Genomic DNA, 12,769 nt, shown 5'->3' on the forward strand with positions numbered 1-12,769 from the left:
TTTTTTTCTGGGCTCTGAATGCCAGTTCCATGAATTAAAATGCACAAAGAGAATACAGCATGAAGGAAGGGTGGATGTGTACCTACCAGTTACCATGGAAATAACCAAGGGCACACTTAGACCAGTGGACCCAGGAGCACTTGGATGTGGGTATACAGCGCATGTGACGGATCAGGGCATGACTGAGGCAGGTGTCCTGCCTCTTCTTGTCTCTCTTCCTCCCCTGCAGCATGGTTCTGCAGGGATGGCATCTGGGTGTGGGGTTCAAAGGAAGCCCCACACATCCCTGCTTCACTTGCCAGCCTCCGGAAACCTGGGGAGGGGCGTAGTGACAAGAATGCCTGAGTATTTCTTGGCAAGTTTCAGACCTTTGTTTACTTCAGTGAGCGTTTTTTATCCTTCCATCACAAGCACCAAAAAGATCTGGTCACCCATCTTGCTTGTCTCTTTCTTCTGCAGTCTGCCAGCATTGTCCCTGTCTTGTCCAGCAGAAGTTAAGTGTCATTTATTCCACCCCCATGGTTGTACCTGGAGAGCACTATCTGTGCTGGAGGCAATGCAAGGATGGGAGGCGTCAACACGCTGCAGAGCTGTAGCTGTGTCCTCACAGGCTCCAGCAGACACTGAGTGTGAGAGATTATGGGGCAGGCCAGTCTGGTTTTCCACTGGGAGTAAGGACTCCCTGTGGCAGACCCTTGAGTCATTGGCATGTCTAAAGAAGACAATTTGAACAAAATCCATAGCTCATGTAAATTGGTATCACATCCTTAACAGGCACAGAGTGTTACCATTTCATATTTTGAAAGAATTACTCTGTAATATCAGTCCATTTTATTACTCTACTGCTTTGTGCTGTTGGTGCCAGCAGAGCTGAGAAATGAGGTAAAGCAAAAGATATGTTCTAGCCCAGTTGTCCCCAAAGTGTATATTTTACTGTGGCTACATACCTATGCTCCTTCATGGACTTGGCTCTGGAGGGGAGTATGCTTTAATGGTACAGACTCTTCTGCATCATTCTGCCAAAAGATGGTCTCTTCTGACCTTCTCCTTTTGACTAGACCTGTTTCTTTCTTCCCCTATCTTGTTTGTCTTTTCCTAAGGCTTATTCTTGCCTGTTTTCCCCACTTTTACAACTCTCCTAGGTATATTTCTCTCCACAGCTACTCTTCCTATTTTAGCAGTCTGTCCATTTTCTCTTTTTGCCCAAATGGACTTATATTACTTTCCTGTCTTTTACTTGACTTCCCATTGTTTCTAGCCTCACATACAATTCTCAGGTCTCTTACTGCAGCCTCAGCTCTGTGTCCTTCTGTCTCTGCCAAGCCAATGCAGATTTCCCTTTGTACCAGCTGCATGTTGGATGGGTCTCAGCTCACCCTGTTCTCATCCAAATAGTTTCTGATCTCACTCTCCTTTTTCATCCATTTTTTTCTCCTTAGCTTTTGCTTAGAGCAACTATCTCACCCTCCATCCTGCTTTTCTCTCTGACTCCCCAGTCAACTTCCCTTGCTTATGCTCATCCATCATCTTCCTCACTTCCTCACTCTCAGTCCCAATTTTCCCCTCTTTTCCTTACTCTTCTCCTGTTTCATCACACAGGATTACACCTTTCCCATTTCAGAAGGCAGTAAAAAGCATCTCTCAGACATAAAGCTTTTTCCTAGGTCATGTCAAATCCCTGCTTCAAAGAGTAAAGATACTAGAGCTTGTCAAAGAAAAAGGATGCCAAGACCTTTTAACTTGGGCAGTGAAAAATACTTTTCTTTGTCTTTATTTTCAGCAACATGTGCATCATTTTAATGGAGATACCCAAAGTGACATTTAGCAAGAGGCTGCATTTTTTAACAGCTGAAAGTGGCTCCGAAAAGGGGGAAGTGCCAAATAGCTGTAATAAGCAGCGCTGCTGCCAGCCTCACCTCTGGTACTTATCATCAGGAAATGCCATTACAGTCTTCCAAGTCCTTTTTCTCAACATGTTGGCAAATATGTAGTCTTGGGAAGATTTAACGTGATTCTGCAAATTTTACAAGGCTCCCAGCAGAGTCACTTGTCCAAGGAGAAGGAGATGCGTGAGCAGTGAATTGCTGCCTGCCTTGGTGACTTGTAAGAGTCAGTCAGGGAGTGAGAGCCCCACTTTGGAGTTGGAGCTTGTTTGGGAGTCCCGTGATGGTAGGACTCCATGTGTGTGTGTATATATAAATGTATATTTATTTATTTTTATATATATCGTAATCGTCCTTGCTCCAAGACTAGTTATATATACATAAATCAAAAAAATAAAAGACACCTCACAAATTACAGGAGCCTGTATCACTGTAGCCTTCCCATTTTATAGAAGGGTCAGAGTGTGATGCTGATATCCAGAAGAGGGTTGGCGATACTGCAGAGAATTCACAACTATTGAAATAGATTTTTGGATTTTTAATGGATAAACTCAGAGACAAGTTCTGCCAGCCTCATACTGTACAAGGTCTGTCTGTCATGTTGTCCTTTTTTCCAGATAGTAAAAGGAAAACACAATCCTCAGTGAATTGTTAGTAAGAATAATTCTTTCATGCCAGGAAAAAAAGTGAAAGGAAAAATGAGCTGCATAAGATTTGCCTGTGACATTTAAAGTCTAAATCTGAGTTTGTCTGAGTAATTTATCTTTGGGTATTTGCAAGAGGGTGAGCAGGAGAATATGAATGAGTGCATCTCAGTTATGTCTGAGCTTTCTGATAGATGAAGAGAATTTTTGGTGACTCCATCTGGCTGGAAGGTCTATCTGTGTGATCTCTTCTCTGGCAGATGGAAGATAGCACTAGGAGGAGTCCTTTGATTATCAAAGCATGGGAATTACTCCAGTGCAGTATTACCCTGAGACACCACTTTCTTTCAGAGTGACAGGTGATGTTTCTGGGATGTTAAGAGAGAGCTGATTTCCCCCTGCTGCACTGAACATGTGTACACCAGATTTTCTTTGGCAGTATTAAACGTATCCACCTTCTGTATCTGTCGCTGTTGAGGAGGGAAATGAAAATAAAGAGTATCCATGTAGAGAACATAGCAAGTAAAAAGGGACCAAAGGAAAAGGATGTGTTAATCAACTTTATTAATATTTCTTTTACAGTCTGCTTGGATTCTTGGACATTCTATGAACTACTTTTTGAAACATGTAAAAGACGATTAGGCTGACATTAATTGAAGTCTTTCCTGAATGTAGAGGTTCTTTCTCAAAGAGCGTAGCAATTTTTGTTTCCCACTACTGTTGGCTTTGTGCTTGCACATGTGTTTGCAGTATCCCATTGAGCAACCTGACAAGACTTCTCTTTTCAACGTGCAGTGTTGCATGTGAACCTACCACCAGTCCTCCATCCGGACCTTTCTTTAATTTCTAGGAGTAAGATTCAGCTTATTCTTGTGAGTACAGGAAGTTAACTAATGGAGCCAACGTCAGCCTTCTGTGAATTGCCTACCACTTTGGTATGTTACCTGCGTGTAACCATCAGAAAGCAGTGATGCGAGTCAGTCCTTGCTCGCAGAGAGAACAAGAAAGGAATGTGCAGCCATGGGAGTCATGGTTCATCAGGTCTTCCTCTAGTGTCTGGAGAAATGTGGGCTGGGGAAGACAGTCTGTAGTGGAGCATGTTCTGGTCCATAGTAGGAGGGTCCACCTGCCACATGGCACTTTTGGGGGAATGATGCGTTTCCAACAGGTGAGCCTGGAGCACTGTGCTTGTTTCTCATCTGCTTTTCCCCACAGTTGCACATCACATAGAGTCACTTGAAATACAGCTGATTTTGCCAGCTGTTTGCTGGTGAAAGGGCTGGAAGGCATGTCCTATGAGGAGCAGCAGAGGACTCTGGGTTTGTCTAGTTTGGACAAAAGGAGATTGCGGGACGACCTCATTGCTCTCTACGGCTTCCTGAGAAGAGGAAGTGGAGAGGGTGGTGCTGATCTCTTCTCCCTGGTATCCAGTGATAGGATGCATGGGAATGGTTCAGAGCTGTGCCAGAGGAGGTTTAGACTGGACATCAGGAAGCATTTCTTTACCGAGAGGGTGGTCAAACACTGGAACAGGCTTCCTAGAGAGGTGGTCGATACCTCAATCCTGTCTGTTTAAGAGGCATTTGGACAACGTCCTTAACAACATACTTTAACTTTCGGTCAGCTCTGAATTGCTCAGGCAGTTGGACTAGATGGTTGTTGTAGGTCCCTTCTGACTGAACTGTTCTATTCTGTTCTAGTCTAGTCTAGTTTATTCTATTTTACAGTCTGGACACTGGCTGTGCAGTGGAATTCACCTGTGCTAACAATACAGAGCAGACCATGAGGTTAACAAGGCTGTGCCTGTGAGACCACATTTGCCTCAGTCACTGCTCCCCTTGCTCTGGAGAGTTTAGGAGAAAGTAATTTGAGGTAGCCCTTTCCTACATACAGACTGCCTACCCTATCACTGTAGATCAGGGTAGAGAGTTAGTGACCAAGTCACCCCTCCATCCAAATTCATAAAGATGGGTAAAGGTCATCTGTGTTGTTAGGAAATACTCATGTAGGCTGTCTCACTGTCCGTCCATATGGGTGGTTGTGTATGAACTTGCTCCTTTTACCACACAACCTCTGTAGCCTCATCTGTAACATTAACTTATGTTTGTACAAGCAGTCAGTGCTTTGTTCCTCAGAAACCTGAGGCAGATCAGGAACAGTCAGGTTTTGGGGAGTTTCTGAAGTGAAATGAAGAAATACTTTCTGTGGAGCTTCCCTGCATAATTCACAGGTACGTCTTGCTATCTGCCCAATCACTGCCCATTTCATTTCACTTCTTGCTCAATCCTGGTTTTCAACATGAAATTCTTAATCACAGCTCATGTCATATCTTCAGGAAATGCCATTATAGTAATCTCACTGTCGGTCTTTCACTGTCTGTCAGTGCTCGCCAGTGCTAAACAATACAGAGGGACACTGTAAACATCTGAGGTTCCAAATGTCAAACCTCAAGATCCTGTTACAAAGAATTTAGGACAGCAGCTGGGTTACTCCACAAGCTTTGATTAAAATGATCATGTTTACTGCTTCTTAAATACTTTGGTTTAATATTTATAAAACTTTTCCTGTCTTAAGTAACTTTTGTGAACTTACTTTTCTAACATGGCTGTGTGTAATTGGCATGTCATTAATACATTTAATGGAATTTTGGTCTTGAATGAGATTCCTTTGGCACTCTTTCTGTTTTTTCTCTTTGCTATTCACATTAGCCACCTGAGACATTTTCTGATTTTTTTGGCATAGCATTCATTTTGAGTTCATAGTTGATAGCATTATTATTCTATCAAATAACCTGATAAATTATTACAGCAAGTCTACAGCAGCAGCCAAAGTACTGATGCTTTCTAATGGCGCACTTTACCTCTGCTCTATTATCACTGCCCATTTCATTATTTGCAAGTTGATTACAGCTGCATTTCTCAGGGGCTATGAAATATTCAGCAGCCTGGACTAGCCTGGGGAGAATCACAGTCTTTGCAACCGAACACCTGCCCTCAAAGGGAAAGAGGAACCAAAAACTTCTCATGTTTAAAACTGATGGGGAAACTCCTTCTTTGCTTTAGCTTTCCCACAACGCTGACTAGAGGTACATGCTAATTAAAAATTGCCGCTTTACTTATGCTTGTCATTGAATGGGAGGAAGAATAGGAATAAATATACAACTACTGCCTTTCTGCCATACTTGCCTGGCTACAGCAAAGAAGGAAAAAAATGTTGGTGTAATTGGTTGCCTGTGTGTCAGTGTGAGGCTGTTGGCATTCTGGGTGGAGTTGGGAAAAAAGCTCTCCGTTAAGGGCAAAAAGCAACACTACTGGTTATGTTCTCACACTTTGTCTCTTTGGAGGACTCGTCAACAATGATTGACTGAAATGTGCAATATTTTACCAAGTAGGAAACAGATAAGATTTTTATAAACAGGATACTCCATCATTAAAGTAACGAAACAATTGCTTTGACCTTGACACTGAATGAGTAAGGCCAGCATTGTGATAATTGAGAATGTAGCTAAGCAACAGTTCTCCAGGAGCTTGCACTGCTTTATTTTTAGTAGACTACACCAGTAAGGGGGGGGATGAATGAGCAGAGCAACTGGTTAATGCTTACAAAAAAGAAATTATTTGTGTCTCTGTGCAAAAAGTTTGAGTTGTAGTATGTGCTTATACTGATTTTAATTTGAGTTTACATCAAAAGAAAGTAATTGAATCAGTATATCCTTCTGTGGTCTGAACAAGCCTGACAGTATCTCTAATTTCTTAAGCTGCTTTAGAGACTTGAGTGTCTTCTGAAAATTAAGGGTGTAGGAGAAATGGCATATTCCTTCAGAAATAGTCTATTTTAGATCTATTTCTGCTTACTTTGGTGGTAATTACATTTCCTAATCTTACTGGTTAGCACTGTACAGCCTAATCTATTTATTGCTCTAACTTTGGTTTAAACTAGTTCCTTATGAAGTTAATGGTGTAAGGCCCTTTAAGTCTGAAATAAACATCCAGAGAAAGAAAGGTACTGTCTTCTCGCTAAGTCAATTTACAAACCAATTTAGTTTAATTTTTCATGTAGGCAGTGGGAAGAAAATCAGCCTGAGAAGTTTGACATTTTTGTTATGTAGGCATTGTAGGATTGATTGCAACCACATGGCCACCCTGTTATCCCATAACTAAAAGTATGTGTTGCAAGGCTGGTGCTAATGGAGAGTTTGTAACCTCTTTACCTCTCTCTGTTCCTAGTGAATCTCTCAGCACTGACCCGGATGCTCTTTCTTTAGATACCAAACCAATACAGTTACTAAGTAACAATGAGTTTCTGCTCATAAAACTTAAGCAGTTGCAGAAATCTCTCTGAAGATACTGTCACTGCATGGATATAAACTACCCTGACTTTCCATATAGGAGCCTTCAATTCTGATTTGGTCTATGAAATCCATAGTATTGGCAATGTTATGTAGATATGAGAATAAAAATGTCCTAATTCTCAGCCTAACTTCTTTATAAGATCTTTGAAAGTCAGAAAATAGTAAACAGACAAAAATAATAAAAAGGAGTTTAAAAACTGTATTAGTTACTCTCGAGTATTTTATATACAGAAAGGAAACCTTCTTCTAAAGTACTTTCTCTGGATATGATTTTAAATTTGAAGAAACAGAGGATAATGTATATTGTCTGTTATATTCTCATAGTGTGGCATAATTGAATTCAAAATTTTTTTTTTTATTTTTGCCTAGGAGGAAACGTTTTGTCAGTACTGTGTATCACTTGAACATCAAGCTCTGCAGAGACTCCAAGGTAATTATCATGCAACTGCTTTTTGTTTCCTGCGGTGGTCGGCTTGGCTTCAGTTCAGTTTTCTGAAGACCCCTGTAATTTATGAAGGTGCCAGTGCTAAGCAATTACTGGGTAGCAGCAACGTTACAAGTGGCTTTTACAGAAGCTGTTGCTTACAGCTTCATGATCCATGGTGTGCTGTGTGAGGTTGCCATTGTGTGTGTGTGTGTGTGTGTATAAAATAAAAACATGATAAATTTTGAAAATGCAGTTGTTGTTTTCATGTTTTAAAAAGCAGCAGTACCAGTCCCAGCTGAAAGGTAAAATCAACCAGATTTGGGTTATTCAGAAGGTCTTTCCTTAACCCTCGGCATCCTGCTCTGCTAGCTGGTTGTCTTCCTGGAGCTGTGAGAGAGGCACTGCGTACTCTGCAGCAGTGGCACAGGCTTTCCTGCCCCAGATGATGGGAGTTTTGGTCAGTGGATCTGTGTTGGTCAAGCAGCGTGATGACCTCCTCACTGGAAATCACCATCTTTTCTCACTTTGCCAAGTTCATAAAAGCTGTTTCTGCTGTTGCAATTGCTGTAGATGCCGCAGACCTATATATCACATTTGCTTGTTTCAAAGCCTGTTTTGAAAGCATAGTTAATGAGGTCTCCATGGGTGTGGACAGAAACTAAATAACAAAATAGACAGCTGGAGGTTCATATTTCATGTTCAAGTTACAAAGCTCTCCCACTGGGGAGGGTACAGAAAAGAATACTGTGGTTAGGAAGTTAGTCTGGGTGTGCAGTTTGCAAAGCATATCTGGTACCAAGGAAATCCAGTCTTCAATATGTAGGCTGGTGTTGCTTGCATTCATTTACTGGAGATCTGATGAGATCTGAGCAACATCAAGTTTATATTGGGTTGCCACTTAAATAACTAACATCTCCCAGCACCTGGCAGATGGTGAATTTTCAAACACTGCAGTTAGTTTTTATTCCAAGTATCCAAGCCCTTGCTGCGTGGCTGTTTCTAATAAGTGATGATGCAGTACTGGATTTGGTTGTATGTAATACACACAATTTATGGCTGAGTTGAGAAATACTGGGAAGATTTCAAGTCCCTTTCTTAGCACAGTGATAGCCTTGAAACTTTCTGTGTGACAGTGCTTTGCTGCCACGTACCAAGCAGGTGGTCATTACTCACAACGTATTGATCATACCACAAGCAAAAAACTTTTAAAGTAACCACATTGCACTAACTGACCCGGTGCATGCTCCTAGATTTTCCTAAAGGAAAGTTGCTCAGGCAAGCGTACTGGTTTAACTTTTCCTTTGCAGAAATGGAAAGCGCATCTCTTGTAACTTACTAGGTTACCACAACTTGTCTGACCGGGTACCTGCTGAGCTACAGTGACTGGTTGTATGAGTTTGTGTGGATATACTCTGAGTCCCTCTCTCAGTCTCTTTTTGTTATCTGTACATAATGCAGAGATGCTTCAATCACAAATCCTGAGCCCATGAGAAATGCGTAAATATAACTGACATATGATTCATAGAAACGTTGCTTCTTGGTAGTATTTGTCTTTAAAATTAACATAGAAATCCACGAGCTTGACCAGACACCTTAGAGATAATAATGTAAAAGCAATTTAATACCGCTTATGCTTTGGAGACTTACCTTGTGAAAGCCAGAGGACTGTGATAGTTGTCTTTAAATCTGTCAAAGATGAAGCATTTTAGTTCTGAACTCTCATTCTCTGTAAAAGATTCTCAAATCTGGAAATTAAACACTTCTGAAAGGTGAGGATTTTTTCTCTCTTCCCTCTTGAATAGCTCATCATTTCGGAAATTATGTTTGTAATAAAAATGTGCTGATGATTCTGATGCATGTCTAAAGGACCTAGATAACCTGAACTCTTGCACAGGAAATCAGAAACTGTGAACAGGTTATCATGCCATGTAATCCTCCATCAGTGTTAGACAGTGACACAGTGTCATCTGAGCACAGCCGTAGGTACAGCTAATTATCCTTCCAGTTCAAAAAAGTCAGGAATCTTAGAGCTGGGGGGGAAAAAAAAAAAAAAGTTTGTTTTATTTGGGTTCTAGGATCTTTTAAAAATCTGGATGTACTTTTCTGATCCTGTTTATAGTAGAGCCCAGAAACAGCTGTTTGGCCTTGAGCGAGGCTGGAAACTGAGGGCAGGATCCTTTCAACCAGCTGTGTTGGTGGAGAAGTAGTATCAAACTTTAGCCTGGCAGTGTGGGATTTTTGACTGTGTAAAAAACAAACCACCCCTCCATGGGTCACTTGACAGGTGTGGTTTAGAGAGTGACCTAAGCAAGTACCTTCAGATGGAGGTGGAGAAGGCAAGTGTGGCCAGTGATAAAGGAGGTGGGTGAACTGAGGACTTTGTTCAGCTAGTCAGGCAGCTGAGGGTCTCTCAGCGTGGAACCACATCTCCAGGCACTGCACGCACAGACGTGTCCTGGTATTTTTCCGTGAGGCTTGTATGGCTCTGCCATGTCGAGGTCAAGAGGTTACAGCTAGTGTCAGTTTTAGGAAGCATAATTATTCATTTAAATAGCATAAAAAGCATAAGAAAGTGCAAGTCAAATGGTCGTTGGTCAAGTGGTCCCGTCACATGAGGTTCGGCAGAAATACGGATTGTGCGGTCATTTTGTTAGAAGTGGAGGAACAAGTTTCCTGTGATAGGTTTTGTAGGGTGAGGGACATGTGAGGGGTGAAGAGCAGGGCAGGAGTCTCTTGGGTAGGTTTCTGTAGCAGGACAGCTGAGCTGTTTGCAGGCCCTCCACTGCAAACCTGCACCTTGTGGAGGACACACAGGCCTGGTTGATGTGTGTGGTGGCCATTGCTGGTCTGCCGTGTTCCCTGTGTCTCTGCTCTGGGTTGTCTGGCCTGGTGTTGACATGGTGGAGGCATGAGGTGTGTGGCTGAAGGAAAATCTGTGAGCCGGGTGCCGATAGGAGACGGCTTGGTGGCATCTGAGCTCTCGTCAAGACTGTGGGTGCACTGTCAAGATCCTGGCCGTGCCCATTGACAGAAAGGCAGCGAGAAGGGGTGAAGAGGCACTTCTCTCAGAGTGGCTTTGGTGCACAGGACATGTGGTTTAGTGCTTAAAATTAACAGCTTGCCTGTGTTGGAAGTTACTCAGGAATAGCTGCTCTGCTTTTAGTTTCCATCCTGCCTGTTTCCATAATAATGTTCACATGCAAACAGTCTGCTGTTGTGCCCAGGGATTGGGGTTTGTATATATTCAGCATAAATAAAAAAAACATACAAGCTTCATCCTGAGCCTTATCCTTTTTGCTTATGTGGGTTTTGGGGGTTTTGGGGTTTTCTTTGCTTGTTTGTGGGTTTTTTTGTTGGGTGGTTTTTTTGGTTTCTTTTTTTCTGGAAAGCCTCCTCTCCTTGTCTTTAGCATTTCACTTTCTTTGTGTTGGTAAAAGCATTTTCTATCTGTGTTGATGCTAATGGGCTCCACCATGTTGGCTAGTGAGAGCCTCAAGACATTTCTTTATCTCTGCTGCCGTCAGTGGTAGCTTCTGCATGTCTGCGGGTTTGCTTCCCTGAGAAGTCAGGTTTTCCCCTCTGCTTTCTTTAGATTGCCCTTCCAGATGGCCAGCTCTCCTGCAGGAGTAAGCACCCCCGGGCAAGGGCACTCAGCTGCAGCTCCTCAGTCTGAAAGGGTCATAAATACATGAAGTTTGGGCTTTTCATTACACTGAACATTAACAGGAGGAGCCGCCTTGTCAGCATGCTCCCAAGGGGAGGATCTGCACCAGAAGGTCTGCATAACAGCAGGAGGGTGTGAGAAAACCCCTTTGAGAGCAATGTCCCTGGGCTGGATGTTGGTGACATGGAGTCAGTGATCTCAGAGGTCATCCATGGGTCTGACTACAGCTTGCTGTCTTGCCTTTACCTCTTAGTTTTCTTCCTCCTTTGCTGTTTGCATGGCCGTGCTGCTGAGCCTGGATGCCTGTGGCTGTTGTGAGGGCTGCTGGCACCAATCACTGGCTGCTTGCCCCCTGTCCCAAAATAACCCAGCCACCTTCTCATGGGTTTCCAGCATGAAGCTGATGTTTGTGAGGAACATGGTGGGAAGGCAGTGTTTTTGGGGAGGTGAGGATCCATGAGACTTCAGCCCCACTGGCCTTTGGTGAGCTGGGAAGGGAGGTGATGCACGCCATTGTTGGGGGCTGAGCGCTGCCGCCTGGCACAGCCCAAGCTTTCCTGGTGCTGGAGGACACAGAGGTGGAAGGAAGGAGGTACAGGAGTCAAGCTTGTGCAGGTCCACCTTCAATAAGGTGCAGGAAAACAAGCGAACAACAATTTCTACCGATGCTGCTGACTATATGGTGCGTTTAACAAAACCCGCCCTTCTCAGACGTAATGTAAAGGAATTAAATAACTGCCTCGGGACAGGAGTTAAGGTCATTTTATATAGACCCGTCATGTAGAAGTGGAGAGATTCAGATATTGCTGTGGTGGGTTTACAGCTTCAGGGCTACAGTGGTAGTGTCAGACCAACAAACTGCTCTGACTGTGAAAATAGGCTAACATTGCAGGGATGACTAAGGCAATTATAGAATTGCATGAATGATTAATTTACCCTGCTTTTGTTTCAGTTTTGATCCCAAGCCCTCTGCAAAAAAAACTGTAAGGCAATTTTGGAAGGAGATGTTTTTGAAATAAAAAATAAGTCAGTTGTAATAACAGCTTTATTATGCAGATGTGCACCGGAACTACTCCAGGAGGAACAGAGTAAAAAATCAGTTGCTACTGTATCTCTGTAACATGAATATTTGAAATTTGTAGATAAGTATTCACCAAACACTTTGCAATCAGAATATCTATTCACATTTTAAGAGAACAATATTATTATTCTTCAAATAGGATATGCAGTGGCATAGTAGTAGTGCTTTCTTAATAACCCTCCTTTAAGCTCAGTTTAGAAAGCATTTGTTTTGTTATTAAAATTACTCTACATATTTGAGACAGTCTTCAGCTGAACAACTGCCTAACACGTGCTAGACACATATTGATTTTTTTGTCTTAGCCCAACATTTCCCCTGGGCATCATATTATTTATTCATAAAGCAGAAATGATGTCTGACAGGCAGTTAGAGGGGTGTAGAGCTGTAGTCCAGAAACAATGTGAAAAGCTTTGCAAGGACCCCAAGAAATCAATGTGCTGATGCTAAACAGCAGCCTTTTAATTCTGAGCACACGTTCTTGTGATCGTTCAGTGTGGAAAAGGAAATTTAAATAACAAATAGTTACTATTAAAACTGCAGGCCTAAATTTTCATTCATCTTTATTCCAATTAACTGAGCCAAGGTGGAAGTAGTCAGAGAAGGCAACTAGCCAAGCTCAGACACCTCTCAACCATAAAGCAAGCTTCCTGCTTTAGCCCTGATTTGCACATTTGTATGTAGATTTCTGTTGGAAGTAAGATATTTTTATCAATAAAGAT

The 12,769-nt window shown here is 42.4% G+C and overlaps 1 protein-coding gene across 4 annotated transcripts in view; it reads left to right on the plus strand.

The window, feature by feature from the left end:
- Positions 1-12,769, plus strand: part of PAG1 (phosphoprotein membrane anchor with glycosphingolipid microdomains 1) — a 116,049-nt gene that overhangs the window by 20,183 nt on the left and 83,097 nt on the right. For 3 of the 4 annotated variants that reach the window (XM_074816830.1, XM_074816835.1, XM_074816848.1), the window contains exon 2: positions 7,248-7,308. The exons of the other annotated variant lie outside the window; for it this stretch is intronic. The gene's annotated coding sequence lies outside the window, so the exon portion shown is untranslated. The remainder of the gene's footprint in view (positions 1-7,247; positions 7,309-12,769) is intronic. 4 annotated transcript variants of the gene reach the window in all.

This window comes from Strix aluco, chromosome 1, assembly GCF_031877795.1.
Source record: "Strix aluco isolate bStrAlu1 chromosome 1, bStrAlu1.hap1, whole genome shotgun sequence".
Lineage (NCBI taxonomy): Eukaryota > Metazoa > Chordata > Aves > Strigiformes > Strigidae > Strix > Strix aluco.